Source organism: Lactuca serriola, chromosome 5 (assembly GCF_051521515.1).
Source record: "Lactuca serriola cultivar US96UC23 chromosome 5, Lser_US96UC23_V15, whole genome shotgun sequence".
NCBI classification, from domain to species: domain Eukaryota; kingdom Viridiplantae; phylum Streptophyta; class Magnoliopsida; order Asterales; family Asteraceae; genus Lactuca; species Lactuca serriola.
Genome location: NC_136412.1, coordinates 338608939 through 338622016, shown reverse-complemented (window position 1 = coordinate 338622016; position 13078 = coordinate 338608939). Strand labels below are relative to the sequence as shown.

At 33.7% G+C, this 13078-nt stretch overlaps 1 long non-coding RNA gene across 1 annotated transcript; it reads right to left on the bottom strand.

Moving 5' to 3' along the window:
* Nucleotides 1-11414: 11414 nt before the first annotated feature.
* On the bottom strand, nucleotides 11415-11946 carry LOC145052027 (uncharacterized). The gene is made up of 3 exons (XR_013683940.1): nucleotides 11866-11946; nucleotides 11607-11755; nucleotides 11415-11530 (listed from the first exon to the last, which is right to left on the bottom strand). It is a non-coding gene; the product is annotated as an uncharacterized LOC145052027 (long non-coding RNA).
* Nucleotides 11947-13078: the final 1132 nt, after the last annotated feature.

Here is a 13078-nt window from a genome sequence, read left to right as displayed (position 1 = left end):
AAAATTTGAATAAGGGAAGTGATACTCTTTAAAGATGACATGACGATATATTATGACTTTTTGAGTGATGAGGTCAAGACAACGATACCCACGATGGTCAATGTAGGGACCAAGATAGTCACAAGCTAATGAGCAGGGAACAAGCTTGTGTGGAGTCGTGGAGGATGTATTTGGTTAACACAGATAACTAAACACCCTAAGATGAGAGTATGACAGAGAGAACCCAAATAGAATCCCAAAAGGAGTTTTGAGATTAAGGATGGTAGCGGTGAGCAGATTAAAGGTGTGAGTCGCAGAGAGAAGAGCTTCAACCTAGAATTTGGGAGGTAAAGAAGCTTGAAAAAGTGAGGTACGAACAATGTTGTTGATAGAGCGAATGGTGTGTTCAGCTTTTCCGTTTTGTTGAGAGGTATACGAACATGAGAAACAAATTTTAATGCCATGGGTTTTAAAAAATTATAAAAGAGGTTGATTGTTAAATTCACGATCGTTATCACATTGAGAAAGTTGTATGTCAGTTTTAAATTGATTTAGAAAATAGGAGTGAAAGTTCTTAAAAACTAAAAAAAAACATCAGATTTCAAACGTAATGGAAAACCCCATAAAAATGAGAGAAATCATCCAAAAAGGCAATATAATATTTGAATCCACTGATACTTGAAATAGGAGAAATCAAAATATCATAACGTATGAGTTCAAACACACGAGACGTTTTAGTGTTATAGGATTGAAAAGGTAAGCGGCAATGTTTTCCTAACTGACAAGCATGACATAGAGAATTGTCTTTATTCGTTCACGAAATAAAATTACGAGACTGCAAGAACTTAAAAATAGCAGATTCCGGATGGCCGAGACGACGATGCCAGATATCAAAAGAGACAACAACATGAGCATAAGCAATGACAGGCCCAACAGAGGAAGGAAGAACATAATACATGTCATGATGAGTGTTATTGCAATGCTGAAGCGAGACACCTGTTTTAAGATCCTTCATAGTGAAACCAAAAGGATCAAACTCAATAGAAGCAGAATTGTCAGTAGTAAAACGACGAACAGAGATAAGATTTTTAACAGTTTTATCAGATATGAGGAAGTTTTTTAATTTAAGATTATTATTGGAAAAGGGAAAAAAGTTTGACCAAAGGATTGAGCGGGAAGAAGAGCATCATTACCAACCATAATGAATTTTGAGCTACATGGAGTAATGGAGTGCATTATACCTTGATTAAATGTCATATGCGAGCTTTCACCCAAGTCCATGTAGTAATTGTTGTCTTGTGGAGGTTGGATCGACATAGCCTGAAAAACTGAGGCGAGATCCGTGTACTGTGGTTGGTTATGTTGAGAAGCACGTCCACCAAAAGATGTCTGATAGGGCTGTTGATTTGCTCCAAAAACAGGTGAGAATTGCCCCGAGGGGGCTGGTGTTGTTGACCGGGGTAGTGGGGCTATTGTGGTAGCTGAGAAAAGTTATGTACAGGGTTGGGTAACAGTTGGGAAGACCCGTGGAGTGAGGTGCCAAACGTGGAGGGAGAACCAAAGGCAGTAGCAACATAAACAGCAGGAGGCTGCTGATCGAGAGCAACAAATGGCTGTTGTTGAGTGGCAGCAGGAGGCTGTCTCATGATAGCAGGTCCGTGAGTCATAGGTAGAGCGCCAAGTAAGCCCGGTTGCTGGAAAAACAAGGAGCCTTGTGGTGTTTGAGCACCAAAAAGAGTTTGGTTGTGGCCTTGAAGTCCATGGGTACTTGAAACATAATTAGAACTGACAGAAACATTAGAATTACCCCTTGGGAGCAAAACACCCATTATTTTTACCCTTATTAAATCTATTTTTCAATTTTCCGTTTGATGATTTCAATGAGTACAATGCAGTGAGAGATGTGAAAGTGGCATCACCATTAAGATCAATCGATTCTTCATGAGATTCATGGATGAGTAACATGTTCTTGGCCTCGAGAAATGTCAGAAAAGGTTTTGTATTTGTGATTACATCAAATATGTTGTGATACGAGGGCGGGAGTTGACGAAGTATCTGCATAACTAACTCAACCTCATCAATGGTAGAATCACAATTAGCAAGAGCTTCAACCAAGTTCTTTAGGGAGTGACAAAATTATGTAATGGTGGAGGATCCCTTCTTGGTGTTGTAGAATTGCTCTTGAAGTTGGAGCATGCGTGACATCTTGTTAGTAAGGAAGAATTTCGCTAGTTTATCCCAAAGATCTTGGCAGTGCAATTGTCACTAGAAATATTCTGCAAAAGATTAACATGACAAGTGGAGTAAAACCGAGAATTGACGCGAGAGTCAATGGTGTAGCGTCCGCATTTCTGACTAAGCATTATTATGATGGTGTACTAGTTATGGTCAACAATTGTAACCTGTTTTGAAGTAATGAAGAAGAATTATTTGAGTATTAAGTGATTTATGTGCAACATATGTGCTTACAACGATATAATAAAATAATAATAAAAATATGTGTCAAAAATAAAATAATAGATAGACACAATATCTATGAAGAAAGTTGATATAGTCATAACAAGGATTCTAGAGATATAATGAACATTGAAATTCGACTTGTAACGAAGAAGTTATGAACCGTCGAAGTTTTGTGATAAAACCGACACGCCGCTACGTATCTTAAAAAGTGAATTTTTGATAAGCTACTTTTTAGCCTTAGCGATCTAAACGAAAGTCATAGTATATGTTAAATCGAGAGCATGCATATAGAGAACGTCCAAATCTGACTTCGTTTGAGAAAGTTATGATTTTTCTAAGATTTTGCATAGTAGTATACAGCCCAACAATCGAATTTTAGATCGATCAATTTTTATCCGATACAACCTAAATGAGATTTTAAGATATCATTAATAGGAGCTCAGCAATATAAAGACAGTCGAAAACGGACGTCGGATGACAAAGTTATGAATTTTTAACGGATTTTAACTGTCTAAGCCTGTTAAAATATAACTTTAAAAATAAATTCAAAATTAGCCGAAGGAGTGTAAATGAAAGTTGTAGATCACGTTGCTACATATGCGTGGATATAAAGAACGTAAAAAATGGAGCTCGTATGCGAAAGTTACGGATTTTAGAAGATAATTAATTTTAGGCTAAATCTGCGAGTGACACGTGGCACAATCTGAGTCGCACCTTCTTCCCCACGACTTGGAACGAGATGGCGACACATGGCAGGCGAGCGCCCTGCATTTATCTCTTGAACGCCCCGCATTCATGAGATTTCCAGCTATAAATAGAAGGTGCAAATCACTCAATTCCTCACACCTTTCTAACCCATTATCTCTCAAACAACCCCAAACCCTCTAAGCCTTTCCTTAGCATCTCCTAGGTGTTAGTAGCGAGTCCCGGAGCGTCGGAAGGCCGCGAGAAAAAGAACTTTTGGCTTAGAAGTTCTGCCCACGTAGAGCCCGGTTCCTTGCTAAACCCTCTTGTAAGTGAGTTATGCTTACCCTACTTTAAGTATAACTTATGTTTAAATTCGTTATGTTGATTGATCTACTTATGGGGATGATGTCTAGGTTATGATTTAGTGGGGTGTTTAAAGTGGGTTTTCCAAATAGTATACTTCATATATCAAACAGACTCTACCTCTGATATTGATCCTACCTGGTTGTTCCTTACTTGATAGATCATGAAAGTAGACTTTTGAGTTAATGATGAATATAGACTAATAATTAATCGCAATAAATATTAGACTAAAATTTAGCAATAATAATACTAGGTTCCGTCAATGGAAAAGACAATTGTTAGAAGTGAAGCGTTGCCCGAATTTCGAGTCATCACTTTTACAAGTGAGTGCATAGTTACTTTCATCTTACACATAGATATGAAGTATTTAATATAAATTACATGTTATACGTGCATATTATCTGTGTTCTTGATATCTATGCTGGATGAACGATTTATACATGTTTTACTTGATTTAAATTGTATATGTATTTTATCCCTATCAATATATTGAGTAAAGATGGGTAGATGATATAGATGATGACAGATGAAATAAATGATGAGAGGCCTCGATGTTGAAAGATGACCCAGTCATCTAGCGGAGTATAAATGACGACCATTGTAACGCCCGCAGATCCGGGCTAGTCAATTTAAAGGCAATAGGGGTCGAAAACGACTTTTCAACAAAAAGATTATTTAGAATAAATAATCTTAACCAAGTTGTAGAATATGTCACAAGGTTTCCATACATATAAAGAACGCCGAAATCCGAGTTATAACGAAGAAGTTATGACCCGTCGAAGTTTCGCGTCGGAACCGGCACGGCGCCGGGAAGCGTAAATAGTAAATTTATGATAGAGCGAGATTTAGCCTTAGCGCTCTAAACGAAAGTCGTAGAATATGTTAAACTAAGAACATCGATAAAAAGAACGCCCAAATTTGACTTCGTATGAAGAAGTTATGATTTTTCGAAGTTTCGGATTAGCGGTGTACAACCCGAAATTCGAATTTTAGATGGATTGATTTTTAGCCGACACAACCTAAACGAGAATCGAAGATCTCATTATTAGTAGCGTAACGATAAAAAGACAGACAAAAAATGGACATCGGATGAAGAAGTTATGAGATTTTAACAGACCAATCCTGTCCCGGCCTGTTAAAAATATAACTTTAAAAATAAATTCAAAATTAGCCGATGGAGTCTAAACGAAAGTTGTAGGGTACGTTCCCGCCTACGTGTGGATATAAAGAACGTCAAAAACGGAGTTCGTATGAACGAGTTATAAAATATAATAGCATATTTACGTATTAAAATAAAGTATAAATCATATATACGTATACATATATATATACAAATTTATATATCATTAGAAAGGTATCGACGATGCGGTCATTATAAGACTATGGTTGAGTATTTTCGATATTAGTTTAGCACAAAAATCGTTAAATCTGTTTAAAATAGTACTATAAAGGGGTGTTTAGTCGTTTATATAACTATAAGGTCATTAATTAATTATGGAGGGTAGTTTTTGTAAATTCAATTACTATAAATAAGAGGCTTGGGCTCTCATATTTCTTGCACCTTCTCTTGATTCAAGAGTCTTTCTCTCCTTATCCCTCGAGCATTTCGGTCCCTCGTGATTCGACTTCTCTTTCTGTAGTTTTAGTATAGTAAGGTGAGCGCTGAAGCGCTGCACGAATCTTTCTTAGAAAGATTCAGCGACGAAGTTCTGCCCCTACAGAGCCCGACTCCTAGCTAAAACCCGCTTGTAAGTAAGTTATGTTTACCCTATTTTAATATAGTTTATATTTAAAATTAATATTGTTATTATGAACATATAATAAATATTGAGCTATTATTATGACTTATATAAGTGTCGTTATAATATCTTTTTAACTACTCCCGGTACGGGGAATCTAGTTTAAAGGGCCGCATAGGGGTTTTGGATTTCAGAAGTGCTATACGCCAAAATGGTCCTTCCCTCCGGTGTTCTATGTCTGGCCCTTGTCCGTACATAGTGGTTGGAAAGTATTGTTTAAACGCTTATATAATAATAATAATAATAATAATAATAATAATAATAATAATAATAAGACTAATAATTAGTCACTATACTAGGTTTCGTCGAAGGAAATTATTTTGAAGTAAACGAAGCGTTGTCCAAGTACCGAGTCACCACCTTCTCAAGTGAGTGCATAGTTACTTTCTTCTTACATATAGATATGAAGTATTTAATATATATTAAGTGTTGTGAGTGCATAGTTACTTTCATCTTACACATAGATATGAAGTATTTAATATATATTACGTGTTGTGAGTGCATAGTTACTTTCATCTTACACATAGATATGAAGTATTTAATATATATTACGTGTTGTGAGTGCATAGTTACTTTCATCTTACACATAGATATGAAGTATTTAATATATATTACGTGTTGTGAGTGCATAGTTACTTTCATCTAACACATAGATATGAAGTATTTAATATATATTACGTGTTGTGAGTGCATGGTCCCTTTCATCTTACACATAGATATGAAGTATTTTACTATAAATTTACGTGCTATGTGTGCATATTGTCTGAATACTTGCTGTCTATGCTGGTGAAAGATTTTTATACATGTTTTAAATGATGTAAACTATATAACGTATTTTATATCTACAAGATATGTTGGATAAAACATGGGTAGATGAATGATGAGGGATAAAAGCTGAAATAGAGGAACATTAGTAGCATGGACCTAGTGCCCTATAGGTATACATTGGCATCAGTGGACCTAGTACCCTATAGATGAGCACTGGTAGCTGCGCCACAACCCGTAGATGTTTTAGATCTACGGTAAACGTCCCAGCAGCTGCGCTCTAAGGACAATATCGGCAACTGCACCTAATAGGGAGCCTTATGACCATGACAGTGGCATTAAAAGGTCAATACCGGCAGAAGGCCTCATAGGAAATGTCCCAATTCTGGCAGCTGCGCCTAAGTGACAAGATTAGCAGCTGCGCTTGACCAAAGTGTCATTGGCAACAATGGACTTCATGTTGTTTCCTTAGGATGATCCTTAGGGAATGAATGAATGAGAAATAGCTGGTTCTTAGGGTAGATCCTTAAGAATAAAGAAGATAATGGGGATGGGTAATTGGGTTGATTGTTTGATTGTTAAAACATAATAATTATATTATTGTGGGTTGAAAACCCTATGTACTCACCAGGTTTCCCAACCTGACCCACTCAGTTTATTTGTATCACAGGTTTCGATATGAAGTCACATTACACTGAGAGATTTAAAAGAGATGTAGATCACTAATGTAAATAAATGTAAGTTCTGTTTATGCTTATGTTTCTGTATTGACAATGACATCCCAAATGTTTTTAAAAGTGAATAAAAATATATTTCTTTAGAAATGCTTTGATAACGCGATTATCATGTTTTTTCTGGGAACAAATTCCGCAACATTTTTATTAAAAAAAATACTCTTATTTTTATAAAGCATAAACAAAATCGGTCTTTTCTGGCCGCGGAAATGGGGATGTCACAACCATGGACTATTCTAGACAGTCTAGTGGCACGTTGACAAACTCGCACCCTGTAGGTGTTTGTGAACGACGTGTTCACCAAGTGTACTCCATCCCCCTCATGGTTTCCTTACTGACATATATTGATGAGGAATCCCCTAAGCAGTATTGTCGATGATAATCATTAGGATATGTCCCTTAAATTAGATTCTTTAGGGACAGAAAGTGAGGATAACGGGAACGGGTAATCGGGTTGAATGATTTGATGAAGATAAAAGAATTTAATTATTGTGGGTTGAAAACCTTATGTGCTCATCAGGCTCACAAGCCTGACCTACTCAGTTTCTTGTATTACAAATAGTGGCATAAGAGCATATGTGTGATGATCGGATGAGAGATCTATGGATTATAGGTCATTAGAATAATAGATGTTGTAAGGCCTATGTTATTTTTCGTTTATGTTTATGTACTTTATTGACGATGACATCCCAACTTTTTTAATATAATTAAAATACATTTCTTCGGAAATGCTTTGATAATATCTTTATCATATTTTTGGGAACAAATTCCGCAATATTATTCTTCAAAAGGATACTCTTATTTTAAATAAAGCATAAACAAATCGGTCTTTTCTGGCCATGAAATTGGGGATGTCACAAATGGCTTCCCAATCCTCATCATCATCACCTTGAGTAAGGGATTTCCCATTAATGTGCCAATAAACCTTAGCCCCTTTGCACATATCCTTAAAAATACGTTTCCATAGCTTGTATTTTGATCCATCAACTGATAATTTAAATTCGAATTTGGAATAAACATTTGTAAGTGCGAATACAAGCTGACTTGTTGTAGGTACTGGAAGAACACTTGAGGAACCCGAGGATGGCAAAGTCGACATTTAAGGGCCAGATGGAATGGAAAAAATAGAATTAACAAAAGCAGAAAATAACAAACGAATTACTTAACTAAAGAAAGAGATAATGTGTTGTACCGATAGTTTAATTCTCGAGAAGATGAGTTAACACAATGTATGTGTGGGCCGTGAACTAGGTAGGAGGCAAGGACGGTCAATAGGAGACGCACATGAAAAAGAAACAACGACAATTTTGGAGTTCCTGATGTTGTTGATCGGCGATGACAAAGGTGTATCTGATGGCAACGCCGGAAAAACAGGAAGATGATTTCGTATGTGCGTTGTGCGATCAGTAGTCAGGATCGATACCATGATAATTGGTGTGAAAACTCATTAATTAGGGTTGCGTATATTATATATATATATATATACATATATATATATATATATATATATATATATATATATATATATATATATATATATATATCATTACCTATATGTAAAGGATTCTGCATTCTATGTATTGAAACATGATAAATATACATATAATTATTTTGGAAAGTGTTTTTGATTGACGGTATAATTGGAATGATAATCTGCATAAATAAGAATATAAGATTCATGAAAAAATTGCAATTTATAGAGTATGTGCTCGTGTTGACAATTATACCCTTGGGCATAAGGAAATTACCTTTAAACTTAAAACAAATTGACAATAATACACTTAGTCAACATAGTTTGTTATTCAAGTTTAAAACAAATTGATAATAATAGACTTGGTCGGCATAATTTGTTACGAACAATAAAAAAAATTATTGTTATAAAATCTTGTTTGTGGAATAAAAAACTCAGTGGCTTAAGCCAAAGATTAAGGAAATTACCTTTAAACTTAAAACAAATTGACAATAATAGACTTAGTCAACATAGTTTGTTATTTAAACTTAAAACAAATTGACAATAATAGACTTTGTCAACATAGTTTGCTACAAACAATAATAAAAAATTATTGTTATAGAATCTTGTTTGTGGAATAACAAACTCAGTGGCTTAAGCCAAAGATTAAGACATAAAGAAGTAACTTTTAGGCCAAAGCCTAAGCGGTAAAGTCAAATATTGGGATCCTATTGTAGATTTGCAAAGTAGGATGATATAATATGTATTTACTTTTAAAAAATAGTTGAAATATAATTGTTATTAATGATAATATGGGACAACATTGAAAGTGAAATTATATTATGATCCATGTGGCAGAATATATTGAATACATGTTCATTTAGGAGATTGTAACATAAATGATCCATATTATTTGTAAACATTGTTGCCTAATACATCGATATATTCCAACATGTTGGTTTTATGCACCTTGACAGTGACTGTTGTTTTAATGAAGGAAAAAGTGTAAACCACAGCTTCACCAAAAAAACAGTTTTCAATTCAATAAAGACGGAAATCAAATAGCATTCGACAAAGGAAGTTCGATGACAAAATGTGAATTAAGAAAAGTTAGAATTATTAAATATTTTAACACGAAAGAAAGGAAAAAATAAAGCAGTTTGCATACATGATAAACATATTCAAAACACCATTCCATACATGATTCATAATATAACCGATAAAGTCAAATATTAGGATCCTATTGCAGATTTGCAAAGTAGGATGATATAATGTGTATATACTTTTAAAAAATAGTTGAAATATAATTGCATCATGCTGCAAAATAAAACTAATCAATATGATTCCGAACAAAATTTTATTTTAATTAGGGTAAAGATCCTAAATGTTGATGAATTATAAGAAAGTTTGGTAGTAGAAATCAAAATTAGTACCTCCAAATCAGTAAGATTGCAATGATGGATGAATCCAGAAGTATAATCATAGTATGTGTAGGTGGTAACAATGCCATCGGCTGTGTTCTGACTACTGCTGCCTTCAAATTTGAAGAACACACTAGTCTTTTTTTGACTTAATATATAATAGACTTAATTAATTCAGAAATAATGAGTACCAAATATGCAGCCAACAGACCACATGTCAACAGTTGTTGAATAATGAGTAGCACCCAAAAGGACTTCTGGAGCTCTATACCAAAGGGTCAATATCTGAAATGATACAAGTTATTTAGCAATCTTCAAATTTAATTTTTTTTTAAAGAATTTTAACCATTTTATCAATCAAAATGGTACTTTTTTAAGAATTTTCACCCAAGAGGACTGTCTTCCCATCTTTGTTTACACCTTGCTTCACATCCAACAACTTGTTTGATTTCGTTAATCGCAGTCAAATCCAGAACGAATCAACACCATTTCGATTTGATTACTAAAAAACCATAGATAGAAACATAAATCGGATACGCATAATATAAACCTAAAACCCAAATAAGAGTGATTCAAATCAAGATTCCCGCTAGAATAATCAAATTGGAAAACCAGTTGCAGATTCATAAAAATTCAAATACCTTGAGAAGAAGAAAAGCGCAATGAGAGTAATCTTTGGTAATGAATCTTAATTTCAAGTTGTTGGTGACAAGCACGATGCAGGAGATGCATTGATGGAGAAGAACATGGAAAGAAATTGGAGAGATCATCGGCTCTTGAGGAGGAAGAACATGGATAGAAATTGGAGAGATTATCGACTCTTGATATTATCTTCATCATAGAGAGAAAGAGGAAGAGAGCAATCCTTATTTTGGAGGAAAAATGATTATAGACGATAACAAAGGTGTATTTATAGTTTCCTATTGTTACGATGACATCAGCTAAATTAATCCAATGGTTAAAAATAATCAATGAAAAACATTGAAAGACCAGATTGTTTTAGATGATGTAATTAGGTTTCTGATTTAATATATATAGAGATAATATCGTTATTTACAAAACATGTGATGTAATTTTTTCTTTTTTGTACGACAAGTAATTATTTTTGTTACATTAAAAAATTATATACAGTAAACACTGCTGACAAGTTTGATTATATTAATATAATATTATAATACTAACAAAGAAATTAGAGATCTTTTGTGCCTATGAGTAATACTTTTACATAAAATAATAATCGAAGAATATAGATTTCTTCTTTAGAACGGCTAACTCGTCAAACCACTAAATCAAATCTTATTCATTAACTATTTATTTTGTCCACAATATTATTTTGAACCTCAATCGTTTGGTGGAAGAATACATTTTTAACACCCAGATAGTTTGCATTGTATCAAGTGTTCTAAAGTGTGCGCCATGACACACGTCAATACGTACCATGATTTGAGGCACGACTCCGCTGTTTCGAAAAGCCTCATGACCAGTGGCGGAGGCAGTAAGGAGGCACGACTCCGCTGTTTCAATTGGGTTTTTTTTATCATCATATATCAATGTGGATGAATTCAATGACAATTACTGCATAACGTACAGTTAAAAGGAAAATAAACGATTTTCCATAAATGGGAATAAAGACAAATCACATGTCTCGATAAAAAGGATTGCATAAGTAACAACTCAGATAGCAGTTCCTCTACACTATAGAACATCACCTTTTACATAAACGCTAGAAACCGAAAAAATGAAAACATAAGATATGCAGAACATGTTTCAAGCAATGATTGAGCACCTGCAACAGATGGACGACGTTATGGAGGCAGTCAAGGCGAAGCTTGAGGAATGATACGTCATAAAAAATGATTTCCACCAAACTATCTGCACAAGGCTGCCATATATGAATTATGTAATCTCAAAGAAAGTTCTAAATGATGGAAAAGGTGAAGATGTGTACATGCAGGACAATATTGCAATTATGCAACTGTGAATCCTTAGGAGGAAGGGCACGTTGAAGCAGATGATGAAGACTCGCCCTGACAACTGACTTAGCTTTCTTCTATCGTTTGTTCACTTGTATAAATATATATCAGTCTCTTTTGACGGCTATAACAGATTTAACAAAAATTACAGCAAAAACCTTATGTAAAACCCAATGAAAATGTACTTTCCAGTAAAACTTGGCAACTAAAATGGAAAAAATAATAGCAACGTACTTTTGTTGATATATTTTACATTGCACCATACTTTTGTTTCTCCTATTACCTACAAAATATGATAGCCGAATAAGAAAAAATTGGAAAGGTCAATGCTTTGATATATATATATATATATATATATATATATATATATATATATATATATACTAGTCGTTACCCGCGCAAAGCGGCGGACGACGAATAATTTGTTTCGGCAATGTGTGTGTGTGTGTGTTTGAGAGAGAGAGAGAGAGAGAGAGACGATGAAATGGTGGCAAAGGTAGGGGTGGATACGTATTGTAGGGTTTTGTCAAGGCTGTTCTTTCAACAAATTCTTCTGTCAGCTATTAGTTTTCTTTCATAAAAGATGTTATATTCTAAAGAGCACAAAAGCTATCAGCAAATAGGATTGAACATATAAATATGACTGATAATGTAAGTACAAATTTGTATTCCCTTTTATAAATTTAGTCTTTATGTCATATTGTTTAAGATTTTGAGTTTTAGGTTTCGATTTGTAAAAGACATTCCATAAAAATTCGCAATACATTAACAAATATCATTTTACATCTAAATAAAACTATAATGTATGTTTACAAGAAATGTAAATTGAAATAATTTGGAATAAAGTTGGCAAAGATGTTATCTAGGTTTTTTTATTCAAATTAGAAAACGAAACAGACAAATTAGTGAACAACTTAAAAATGTTAATGAAGTAGTTATTCAACTTCTAATTTTATGCCATTTTATCTAAAATTGATCACGAATATCAAAACTAAAGTAATTATAACTATTATTATTATTATTATTTATTTTCATGTTAAAAAATATACTATTACAATATTATTTCAATTTTTTTAGTAAAACAATTTAAATTTTATTAAAGCTTTTAATTTGTAAAATATCTATGATTATCTTGTTTGCTTTTCATTGATGCAAAAAGTAAAAATCACAATTAAATTAATCGCAAAACATAAGCTCAAAAAGTTAGAAATCAATTTCAATCTTCATAGTATTTATAGCACAAGAACCATTACAACACAACATCCTTTCTTTTTAGTGGAGAAATAGAGGGTAGTAATCCAGATTTCCATAACAAAGAAATACGGAACACATACGCTTATTTCCTTCTCTTTATCACACGATAACATATACTTTGATCACAACCATTATTTATTTAGCACACTATAAATGTTGGATATTGTACATAAGTAGAGTGAGTTTTTCCTAC